General features: G+C 40.5%; 1 long non-coding RNA gene across 1 annotated transcript; it reads right to left on the reverse strand.

Annotated features, from left to right (window-relative positions):
• Window positions 1-8,100: 8,100 nt before the first annotated feature.
• Window positions 8,101-12,072, reverse strand: LOC148103051 (uncharacterized). Its single transcript, XR_015719007.1, has 3 exons — window positions 11,940-12,072; window positions 9,923-10,211; window positions 8,101-8,603 (listed from the first exon to the last, which is right to left on the reverse strand). It is a non-coding gene; the product is annotated as an uncharacterized LOC148103051 (long non-coding RNA).
• Window positions 12,073-12,662: the final 590 nt, after the last annotated feature.

The raw sequence follows: 12,662 nt of genomic DNA on the forward strand, positions 1-12,662 counted from the left end.
CAGTTTAAAAGATGTGATTGTTTTTTAAACTTTTTTTTAAACTTGTTTCTAAAGTGTGTTACAGCTGGTTTTCCCAGAACCAATGCAACCTTTCTCAGGTGAATTTTTTTTTAATTAAAAAAAACCCCAAGATATATAAAAAGTAGATTTGCAAATGTTTGTTTTTTTTGTTTGTGTGTGTTATTAATCAGACTGACATTCAATCAAGGTCCTGTTATATTCAGGATAGGTTTCCAAATTCAACATGTGAAGCACAAAAAATAACAAATGTATTTTTGTTGGGAAAGGAACTCACAGAAATGCATAAGCAGTTCACTCCTCTTACATGCCATCTTCTTACTGCACTCCCTTTATAAACCCTGATGGTTCTGTCTAACAGTAAATGTTTCTGCTCTCAAAGGGGGATTCAGGAGGTCCAATGGTGAGCAAGCAGAATGGTCGCTGGATTCAGGCAGGAATCGTCAGTTTTAGGAATGGTTGTGCCAGGCCGAATTTTCCAGGAGTCTACACCAGCGTATCCCAGTACCAGGCCTGGATCAACAGCCAGATCTCCTCCAAACAGCCAGGCTTCATGACATTCACGTCCACTGGGACCAACAGTGATCTCAGTGTAACCTGCACAGGACTGCTACCAGTGCCAACCACCACCACTATCACCACCACCACACTTTCAACAACCACTAACCATCCAACAAACACCACAAGACCTACAAACACGACACTTCCTACAACTATCAACCGTCCAACAAATACATCCACACCTACAAACAACACACTTCCAACAAACACCAACCGTCCAAAAAACACTACACTTCCAACAACCACCAACCGTCCAACAAACACCACCACACCTGCAAACAACACACTTTCAACAACCACCAACCGTCCAAAAAACACTACACTTCCAACAACCACCAACCGTCCAACAAACACCACCACACCTGCAAACAACACACTTTCAACAACCACCAACCGTCCAACAAGACCTACAAACACCACACTTTCAACAACCACCAACCGTCCAACAAACACCACAAGACCTACAAACACCACACTTTCAACAACTACCAACCGTCCAACAAACACCACAAGACCTACAAACACCACACTTTCAACAACCACCAACCGTCCAACAAACACCACAAGACCTACAAACATGACACTTCCAACAACCACCAACCGTCCAACAAACACCACAAGACCTACAAACATGACACTTCCAACAACCACCAACCGTCCAACAAACACCACAAGACCTACAAACATGACACTTCCAACAACCACTGCAATTCCAAAAACCACCAACCGTCCAACAAACACCACCTCACCTACAAACAACACACTTTCAACAACCACCAACCGTCCAACAAACACCACAAGACCTACAAACAACACACTTTCAACAACCACCAACCGTCCAACAAACACCACAAGACCTACAAACACCACACTTTCAACAACTACCAACCGTCCAACAAACACCACAAGACCTACAAACATGACACTTCCAACAACCACTGCAATTCCAACAACCACCAACCGTCCAACAAATACATCCACACCTACAAACACCACACTTTCAACAACCACCAACCGTCCAAAAAACACTACACTTCCAACAACCACCAACCGTCCAACAAATACATCCACACCTACAAACACCACACTTTCAACAACCACCAACCGTCCAAAAAACACTACACTTCCAACAACCACCAACCGTCCAACAAACACCACCACACCTACAAACAACACACTTTCAACAACCACCAACCGTCCAAAAAACACTACACTTCCAATAACCACCAACCGTCCAACAAACACCACCACACCTACAAACAACACACTTTCAACAACCACCAACCGTCCAACAAACACCACAAGACCTACAAACACCACACTTTCAACAACCACCAACCGTCCAACAAACACCACAAGACCTACAAACACCACACTTTCAACAACTACCAACCGTCCAACAAACACCACAAGACCTACAAACACCACACTTTCAACAACCACCAACCGTCCAACAAACACCACAAGACCTACAAACATGACACTTCCAACAACCACCAACCGTCCAACAAACACCACAAGACCTACAAACATGACACTTCCAACAACCACCAACCGTCCAACAAACACCACAAGACCTACAAACACCACACTTTCAACAACTACCAACCGTCCAACAAACACCACAAGACCTACAAACATGACACTTCCAACAACCACCAACCGTCCAACAAACACCACAAGACCTACAAACATGACACTTCCAACAACCACCAACCGTCCAACAAACACCACAAGACCTACAAACATGACACTTCCAACAACCACTGCAATTCCAACAACCACCAACCGTCCAACAAATACATCCACACCTACAAACACTACACTTCCAACAACCACCAACCGTCCAACCAACACCACCACACCTACAAACAACACACTTTCAACAACCACCAACCGTCCAAAAAACACTACACTTCCAACAACCACCAACCGTCCAACAAACACCACCACACCTACAAACAACACACTTTCAACAACCACCAACCGTCCAACAAACACCACAAGACCTACAAACACCACACTTTCAACAACCACCAACCGTCCAACAAACACCACAAGACCTACAAACACCACACTTTCAACAACCACCAACCGTCCAACAAACACCACAAGACCTACAAACACCACACTTTCAACAACTACCAACCGTCCAACAAACACCACAAGACCTACAAACACCACACTTTCAACAACCACCAACCGTCCAACAAACACCACAAGATCTACAAACATGACACTTCCAACAACCACCAACCGTCCAACAAACACCACAAGACCTACAAACATGACACTTCCAACAACCACTGCAATTCCAACAATCACCAACCGTCCAACAAATACATCCACACCTACAAACACCACACTTTCAACAACCACCAACCGTCCAAAAAACACTACACTTCCAACAACCAACAACCGTCCAACAAACACCACAAGACCTACAAACAACACACTTTCAACAACCACCAACCGTCCAACAAACACCACAAGACCTACAAACACCACACTTTCAACAACTACCAACCGTCCAACAAACACCACAAGACCTACAAACACCACACTTTCAACAACCACCAACCGTCCAACAAACACCACAAGACCTACAAACATGACACTTCCAACAACCACCAACCGTCCAACAAACACCACAAGACCAACAAACATGACACTTCCAACAACCACCAACCGTCCAACAAACACCACAAGACCTACAAACATGACACTTCCAACAACCACTGCAATTCCAACAACCACCAACCGTCCAACAAATACATCCACACCTACAAACACTACACTTCCAACAACCACCAACCGTCCAACAAACACCACCACACCTGCAAACAACACACTTTCAACAACCACCAACCGTCCAACAAACACCACAAGACCTACAAACACCACACTTTCAACAACCACCAACCGTCCAACAAACACCACAAGACCTACAAACACCACACTTTCAACAACTACCAACCGTCCAACAAACACCACAAGACCTACAAACACCACACTTTCAACAACCACCAACCGTCCAACAAACACCACAAGACCTACAAACATGACACTTCCAACAACCACCAACCGTCCAACAAACACCACAAGACCTACAAACATGACACTTCCAACAACCACCAACCGTCCAACAAACACCACAAGACCTACAAACATGACACTTCCAACAACTATCAACCGTCCAACAAATACAACCACAACTACAAACACCACACGTTCAACAACCACCAACCGTCCAACAAACACCACAAGACCTACAAACATGACACTTCCAACAACTATCAACCGTCCAACAAATACAACCACAACTACAAACACCACACTTTCAACAACCACCAACCGTCCAACAAATACAACCACAACTACAAACAACACACTTCCAACAAACACTACAATTTCAACAACCATCAACCGTCCTACACTGTGAACACCGCGGCTTATACTGACGTGCGGCTAATGCATTTTTTTTTTTTCATGCGTCCAAAAACATTTTGCCTGGTAACAGTAGACCAATGAAATTGATAAGTAGTATATATACGGTATATATTTTTACCGGTTGTTAAGAGACGTTGTAATGTTGTTTGTGCACTGTTCGGTAAAAAATCCCATAAGCAACGTAATTTGTGTGTTATTGATACCTACGTATACTTAAAGGTAGTCGTGTTACAGGCATTGTTCGAGGAAAAAAAGCATTTGCAGTATGTATTTCTGTATGTTACCATAATGTTTATGTTACCATGTTTATGTTACCTTATGGATTAAGATCCGGTGCGGCCTGTAGAAGTACAAAATTGATTTTCTTTCTAAAATTAGAGCATGCGGCTTTTAATCAGGTGTGCTCTGTAGTCCGGGAGTTACGGTACAAGTTCGTAATAAAGTGCAAAAAAGGTTAAGATCATAAGTGATGTTTAAGTTAAAAAGTAATAGGTCAAAGGTCAGATTAAAAACAGGTTAAATAGAGATTTACTAAGAACAAGGAAATTATGTATATAAAGATCAAACAAGGAAATAAATCAAGACCATGAGTAATGAGAAATTAAACCAGCTTAACCTCCTAAGACGCAAACTCTTCCACAGCATGTATTTTTAACTTCTCTTTGATATTCGGGCATATTGGAGCCTGATGAATGTAAAAACAAAGAATTACCAGGTGTTTTTACCTGATTTTTGTTTCTAAGAAAAATGAGAGCCACATATGAGGATATTAAAATTTTGATAGAACAGTAGCAGTATAATGTCCTCATAAGTGATTAACAGGCCCTTGTTAATTGAGTATTTTGGTCTAAATAAACTAAAATATGATGTCCACATATGTGGACGCCAGGTCCTAGGAGGTTAAAGTAATAGGCTAAGTTTTAAAAATAAAATATGGATTCAATAACATAATGGTGAATAACACATTTAAACAAGTAGGGAATGTATTGCAAATCCCAGGGACATCTTGATCACCCCTCCTTAAAAATAGTGAATTTTGAGTCGACACTGGAACTGTATAAAACAATAACCGCAGTAGTGCTTAATCATAGTCACTGTAAGAAGGAGGGAATTCTCCTTTAATAAACACTAGTGGTTCTCAACAGTAAAGAAATAAACACATGATAACCACATAAATAACTACAATCACACGATCAAGGTTTGTTACAGAAGCCAGAGAGTGAAAAACAATTTCTTGAGTAATTGTTTCTGAAGTTAAATTCTACATTAAACTTCATTTTTGTTTGATAAATTATTAAATGTTTCTGGAAAATTACACTCTAAACTAACCTTTTTTTAATCTGATATTTTAGAAGACAAATATTAAACTGACTCTTATTTTTGTTTGGTAAAAAGTTAACAACTATAGAGTTAACTGCTAATTGGGTTTTGTATTCTGTTTTCTTTAAGTTGATTTCTGATATCAGGAAAAAGCTATAGAATTAACTGGTGTTTTTTTATATATATATATATATTTGTTTCTGCATTCTGATCACAACAAAAGTTGCCTTGAGTTGACTTTTGTTGTGATTTGGTGCTATTTAAATAAAATTGAATTGAATTGAATTGAATTAACTGATTGTTTTATTAGTTGGTAATCAGTTGATTTCGGGATTCATTTCTGTTATTGATTGATGACAAGTTAACATTCTGGGGGTTAGCTGTTTTGTTTTTGCATTTGATCTTATAATTGATTTTTGTCAGATTGATAATAATTAACAGTTCTAAAATTAACTACTACTCTGTTTTTGCCATATGATTTTCTTTGATTGATTTTTATCCATCCATTCGTTTACGCTTATCCTTTTCAGGGTCGCGGGGGGCGCTGGAGCCTATCCCAGCTTTCATAGGGCGAGAGGCGGGGTACACCCTGGACAGGTCACCAGTCTGTCACAGAGCTAACACACAGAGACAGACAACCATTCGCACTCATATTCACTCCCGCATTCACACTTATTTGGATTAATCAATTAACCTATCCCCACAAACTGCATATCTTTGGACTGTGGGAGGAAGCCGGAGTACCCGGAACAAACCCACGCAAACACGGGGAGAACACAGAAAGACCCCGGCCTGATGGTGGAATTGAACTCAGGACAGTGCAGCAATGGCGCTAACCACTGTGCTGCCCCTGTTTGTATCTGTTTAATATATAAATAATTGCCTGAGTCAATTGCTAAATTCATTTTCATGTTTTTTCTTTGATTCTGACATAATTCCTGTTGAATTGATTGTTAAATTGAATCTTAGTTTTTTGTTTCATTAATTTCTAATCGAGTATTGATACAGATTCTTTGATAAATTCATTTTTGACATTGTTGCTTTTATCTTTTATTAGTTTATTACAGTGTGTTTGTTATTATTTACCAACTGGGCTGGTCTTTGATTGCTTTAACTCTTTCACGTATAGTGGTTACTACAGTGGACAAAGGCTGTTTTCTTGTATTTGTGTCAGTGTTGATGGTATACTTGCAGATAAACCACCACATTGGACACTGATGTGTCACTCCATACAATGCCACCCACTGGTCAGCCAGTGGACATGTGTAAGTGGACATGTAAAAATCTCTTTGCAAAGTACATATTAAAAAAACATAAGTTCAACAATCTTTTTTCATGCCTAAAGATGAAGAAAAATTCTTAAGAAAAAAATCCTGATTGAAGCTGTCATAATTCATGCATGAAAGGGTTAAACTAGAATCTGTCACAGTCTGGGTGAGGCAGACTGTAAGAAATGAAGAAGGTGGACCCAAATGCAAACACACAAAATAACAAAACTTAATATTAACTGAAAACGAGACATTTATTAGAGGCTGGACTAAGAGATGCAAAACTAAATCAATCAGGCAAAACCAAAACTGACCAGAGCCAGAGCAAAGGTTTTACAAGAGAACATGGAGCTTATGAAACAGTCCAAAACAAAAGCTCAGGGAGCAGTTTACCATAGAGTTACCAGTTTCTCTGCATTTATCACAGCAAAAGCAGCAGTGAATCCTTCTACCGCTGGGACGCCAGCTTCTCCACATCTAGACAACTTTCCTCAAATTAGTCTTTCAATTCATCAACCCTTCCCAAGCTGCTGCTGTCACTTCTGTTCATTTCAGAAATAAGCACAGTAGTTATCACTACCTTATCTGAAGTAATTAACCAGCTAAGCACCCCCTCTCCATCTTCTACTCAAAGACAAGCTCACGCAAGCCTTACGAACCTCCAAGCCTCACCTCAAATCTCAAAATCCAGCATACTTCTCTGTCAGAGCTTCAGTTCAAAGTCGAGCCATGTCGCTACCTGATCCAGGGTTCCCCTCATTCACCTATTAAGATTCCCATTGTTCTCAATTTCCTTTGACCTCTTCTTCTGCCATTCTTTCCTAATTGTCCGAGCTGATCCACTCCATGGAATCCTCAACTACCTTATCGAGAGCTGTTCAGCTTCGCTAGCCTGCCACCAGTTATTTTCCTCTTCTCTGGGTGGCGAGGCCACTCGGCGTTCGCTCTCCCTACGCTTGCCTCTGTCCTGTTCTCCTTCTCACCCCAACCAGTGAATAAAGGTACAACACATTTCACCAAACATAGCACATACACGTCCAGGGCCATTCGAGGACGTGGGCCCAGCTAGTGAATTGACAATATAAAGCACCTTGAGGTGACTGCTGTTCTGATTTGGTGCTAAAATTTAACTGAATAAAGACTTCTCAACCTCACCAGCCCCCAAATGAGCACATAAACAGATATATACCAAGTTTCTTCTCACTAAGAATGACAGTGATGGCATTGTTTGGGATTTCAAAGAAAAGATGGAGCGTCTGTTTTTTCATGTTACATTCTTTGTTCTTATTTTTTAATGCCAATAAACCTGCCGTGTGTTTCAGGTGTGTATAAGCAAGCAGCTAATTCCTTGCAGAGCTTTTAATAACCTGCCAGCCTTTTACAAAAACTCTAATGCAATCTCTATTGTCTCCTTTAATCAGAGGAATTGTTTCATCTTCAGGTCCTCTCACGGCACAATGACGTTGCATTCCTGCATACCTGTAAACTCACCTGTGCTCTTACGGGTAGATCCAGTTTGCTGACAGACATTAAAGTATTATTCCAGGAAATCATCTTTTACATAATGTTATCATTACAGTGTTTCCTGAGAACCAGTTTTCAAAAATTCACCCTCTTCCTTCCCACACACACAGGAGTGCTTCATGTTTTATTATATTGTTAATTGGTTTTTTTGCACTTATCTCACCTGTGACCTGAACCCTGAAGATAAAGAAGTCACACAAAAAATTAAAATCACTGTTTAGTCAAAGTGTTTCTGCTTGACTGTAATAATAACTAAAGATCCAGAAAATCACAGGTGTCTCAGTTCCACCAGCATTCCAGTAATCCACGACATGAGCATAACACAACAAAGGTGCAGTGTGGTGTCTGTCGGCTGAAGGCACCATACCCGTGATTATCCTGAATCAGAAGGATGGTCTTACATCCAGGGACTGAGTTGCAAAAGATGCAGTTTCTCTAATGTGTGATGGTACATAAGGGTTTCTGCAAAAATGAAGAAAAAAACAGAAAATAAAAATAAGATCTCAGTACAAACGAGGAAAAACGTCACAGTGTTTGAAGCCACATTATGAACCACCTAAACTGTTCAGGTGGTGAATAACTCGTAAGAAGTAGCTACGTCAAATCTGCATCAGCGTAGCAAAACAGAGGTATTACAGACATAATAGATGTGACGCACACCAGCATTAATCACTCAGCCGCTGTGCTTCATGGTCAGCCTGGGAGAAACCCAGTCAGTCAGCTAGGCTGCGATCCCCTGACTGGGTGAATTTACCTGAACAGTTTATTTGGTTCATAACTGTGACTGTGTTTTTCCTCTTTAGTGTGAATGCTGATGTTTTTCAGTTTTCAGTTTTATTTGTCATATGCAAGTTAGCACAGGGTCAACATTGCAATGAAATGTGTTTGACGAGCAGCAGTCACTCAGCAGCATGATACAGTAGGAGAAAATATAATAAAATATAATAAAATAAAAAATAGAAAAATAGTAAGAAGCAAAATATTAGAGAGACGTGGTAAAAGAGAAAAGATGACTAAATATATATGTATCTATAAATATAAATATATGTACACTAGTGATTAAATAAGAAAATCTTGAAAAGAAATATGACGGGAGGGCAGATGGGATACTGCACAGGAATGAGCAGCAGAAAATTACAGTATTGCACTTTTAAATATAAATATCAGTGACAATAAAGTGAAGTGACCAGTGCAGATTAAACAGAGTACTTGTGAAGCTGCAGGGTAGCTTCTGAGCGCTGTGTTGTGTGTTTAAGTATTGTGGTTGAGGTGTCGTATGGTTGGTGGTAAAAACTGTTTTTAAGTCTTGTAGTCGAGCAGACAGACTCCTGTAACGTCTGCCAGATGGTAACAGGGAGAATAGCTGATGTGCTGCTGTGGTCCTTGATGATGCTGTGTGCTTTACAGAGGCATCGCTGGAGATAAATGTCCTGAATGGCAGGAAGCCTCGTGCCAGTGATGTGCTCTGCTGCCTTCACCCTCTGTAGTGATTTACGGTTGTACCAAACTGTGATGCAGCTCGTCAGCAAGCTCTCAATTGCACACCTGTAAAAATTTGAGGTGATGTTGGCGTTCATGCTAAACGATGAGCATTCACAGTATTGTTATCCAATTAATTTTTTGCTAAATGAACTTCTGCATATTGTTTACATGACTGAAATAAAATTAACACAAAAAATCTTTATTATCTTTTCCATATGTTTTTTTTGTACGCTATCTCCTTCAGCGTCGTTAAAGTGAAAATAAATTAATTAATTAAAGCACCATTTAAACACCATCACCTGTCTTTGTCTCCATCCGACTACACTTCTCCGGTATGAACGACCTTCCGATGTCGTTGCTGTATATCCTGGTGGTGTGGATCTGTGAATCGATGTCTCCTTCACTCTTGGCAGCTCGATGTCATCCGTGTAGAGGAGGTGGCTGATGATTACTCGATTCTATAGTCGTGTCTGCAGCCAGTCTCGTCAACGATCTCACTGAGGGGGTTTCATGCCGATGCAGAACAGCAGTGAGGACAGAGCATCTCCTTCAATCAGCTGTCCAAGCCTGTGAGTCTTTGTTTGGCCTCTGGAATTAAAAAAAAATAAAAAATCCAGTTATCCAAAGTTTTGGCAGCAAAAAAATATTCCAAAAACAAATTTCCTTATGAGAAAATTCGATTGAACCTTGAGCATCTCTGCATAAGTGAGATAACTGCACTTCACTTCCACAGTCTTACTGAGCATGTGCAGAGGAAATGTAATATTGCCCGCAGTCTCTAGTATTTAGACCACCAGTGTGCCCCCCACCCCTCATATACAAAAAAAAGGGGGGGGGAGTGAGAACTAGGAGACTGTAATTCCACGTTATGTCACTGACAGTGGATGCAGTTCATTTGTTAATTCTAGGAAACCTAATACAGTCTGACCACTTAATTCCCGAGCAGGGTGATTGTTGACACTCCCTACTGTGTAAGTCCTGCTGTCAGTGCAGATAAATGAATCACACAACAGATCTGTTGTGTTTTTGTCCTTTTTAATCTCTGAGTGAATCATACAGCTCAAACAGAAACTGCTTCTTTAAACAAAACTTCAGTGCTGACATTTGAACTTTACATTCTTAGTCATTAGTCATAATTGCACAATAAAGAGTCGGGTCATTGTTCTTCTGACGTTATTGTGTTGCTGAGCTTTTAAGTCAAGTTTAAAGAAAATGCTGACAGCTGTCTTTACTCTGGGATTGGTTGTTATCAGAGTTACAGCCGAATAATAAGAGACAGGTTCACTATTTTTTGACTCGCACATGCTCAAATTTTTAAGAGCAGAATAAATATAAATATTTATAAATAATAAATATAAATATATTAGGGGTGCAACGATACACAAAATTCACGGTTCGGTTCGGTTCGATACTTTGGTGTCACGGTTCGATATTTTTTCGATACAAAAAAAATGTTCATGCCTTTTTAATTTGTCATTTATTAAATTTTCACGGCACATTCTGCATCACATCTCTGTGCATTCATCATTTGTTTAAAGCCAGCTCACCTCCTGCAACCACTTTTCCGAGAATATGCACTTCTTTTGTGGTTCAGACTCCTGACATTTCTTTGGAGGTGGAAGAACACCAAAGTAATTGCTTAAAGGAGCTTCTTCGACATCTTTAAGAGTTCTAAACAAATGTCTGTCCTCCTCCTGAAAATCTTATGTACGCAAACAGGCGTTGCAACTTCTTATCTTGTGCGCGTTTTTTATTTTGACAGCGAATGCGCACCTGCGGACCACTTATGTGCAGCCCTGGTTATTTAGCGATTTTGCGAGCCCTGTATCTGATTGAGGAATCACTCATCTTTGGAAAAGAGAGTTTATTACAGAGAAATGTCTCTTTCCAAAATAAAAGCTCTACTATACGCTTCTTCTGTGCTATATTCTCAGCAGCATATTAAACATATCAGGTCCCCATAAGGAGAATCATGTGCTAACGGCTGTCTAAATGACTGGGGTAAAGTTTGTAGCATGCGTGCTTGTTGTTTTTGTCTGCTTCCACTTGTCTTTGCACGAGGATGATGTCGGAGTAAATGTGCAGTCATATTCGTTGTGTTCCCACTAGTGCTGTCAGCGTTAATCTGAAATGACGTTAACGCCACAACACGGCAAATCTCCGTTAATGAGCTACCGCGGATCGCCCCGTGGGTGGGGCTGGACGGCCAACACGTTAACGAGCTAACTGCGCTAATGCACTAGTTCCCACCCATGTAATTGAGCATTGCGTGACACATCCAAGATACTGTTTTACTTTAGTCCATGACACGCTTACCTTCAGGGTCATACGTCACATGAAAACCAAAATAGTTCCAAACGCCAGATCTGAATGAGGGTGGGGGAGGTTCAATTTGCCATGTTGCAACTAGCCTAGCTTCTGTCTGCTAGCTTGCCCTGTGCTCAGTGAATCTGTGTTCGACTACTCCGCCTAGGCTGCACTGTCGAGCGCAGATCCACTGAGCTCTCAACACAGACAGCACCGTCAGAAGGAAAGTTGATGAAATAAATTAAAAATGTTGTATTGTTCGATACATATGCGTACCGAACCGAAAGCACTGTATCGAACGGTTCAATATCGATACGAGTATTGTTGCACCCCTAAAATATATTTATTATTTAGGTTAGAAAAAAGCAGAATGAAATATCAAGAAGAAATGCTAAATTGTGAAGTTCAGTTTGTTCAGCATCAGGTTTTCAAGTCCAGTAATTCTGCTGGACAATAAAATTATGTCTTATGCAGAACCTGCGATCTGAGATGTAAGACTGCACGGTGGCCTCAGGGGAGATTTTGATGGCACTCTGTAGGATGACTATAAAAATCAAGAAGAGGACGCGGCTAAAGACAGAGATGAAGATGAAATGGTGGAAGTTAAAGAAGGCAGAATGTAGCTCAGAGTTCAGGTTCTGGTTGGAAGGAAAAAGTTACCAGATAGCTGGGAAAGTGCTGAGGGAAACATCCAAGAAGGTGTTTGGTGTACTGAAGAAGACTTGGTGTTAG

Source organism: Neolamprologus brichardi, chromosome 4 (genome assembly GCF_056152115.1).
Source record: "Neolamprologus brichardi isolate AB-2024 chromosome 4, ASM5615211v1, whole genome shotgun sequence".
In the NCBI taxonomy this organism is placed as follows: domain Eukaryota; kingdom Metazoa; phylum Chordata; class Actinopteri; order Cichliformes; family Cichlidae; genus Neolamprologus; species Neolamprologus brichardi.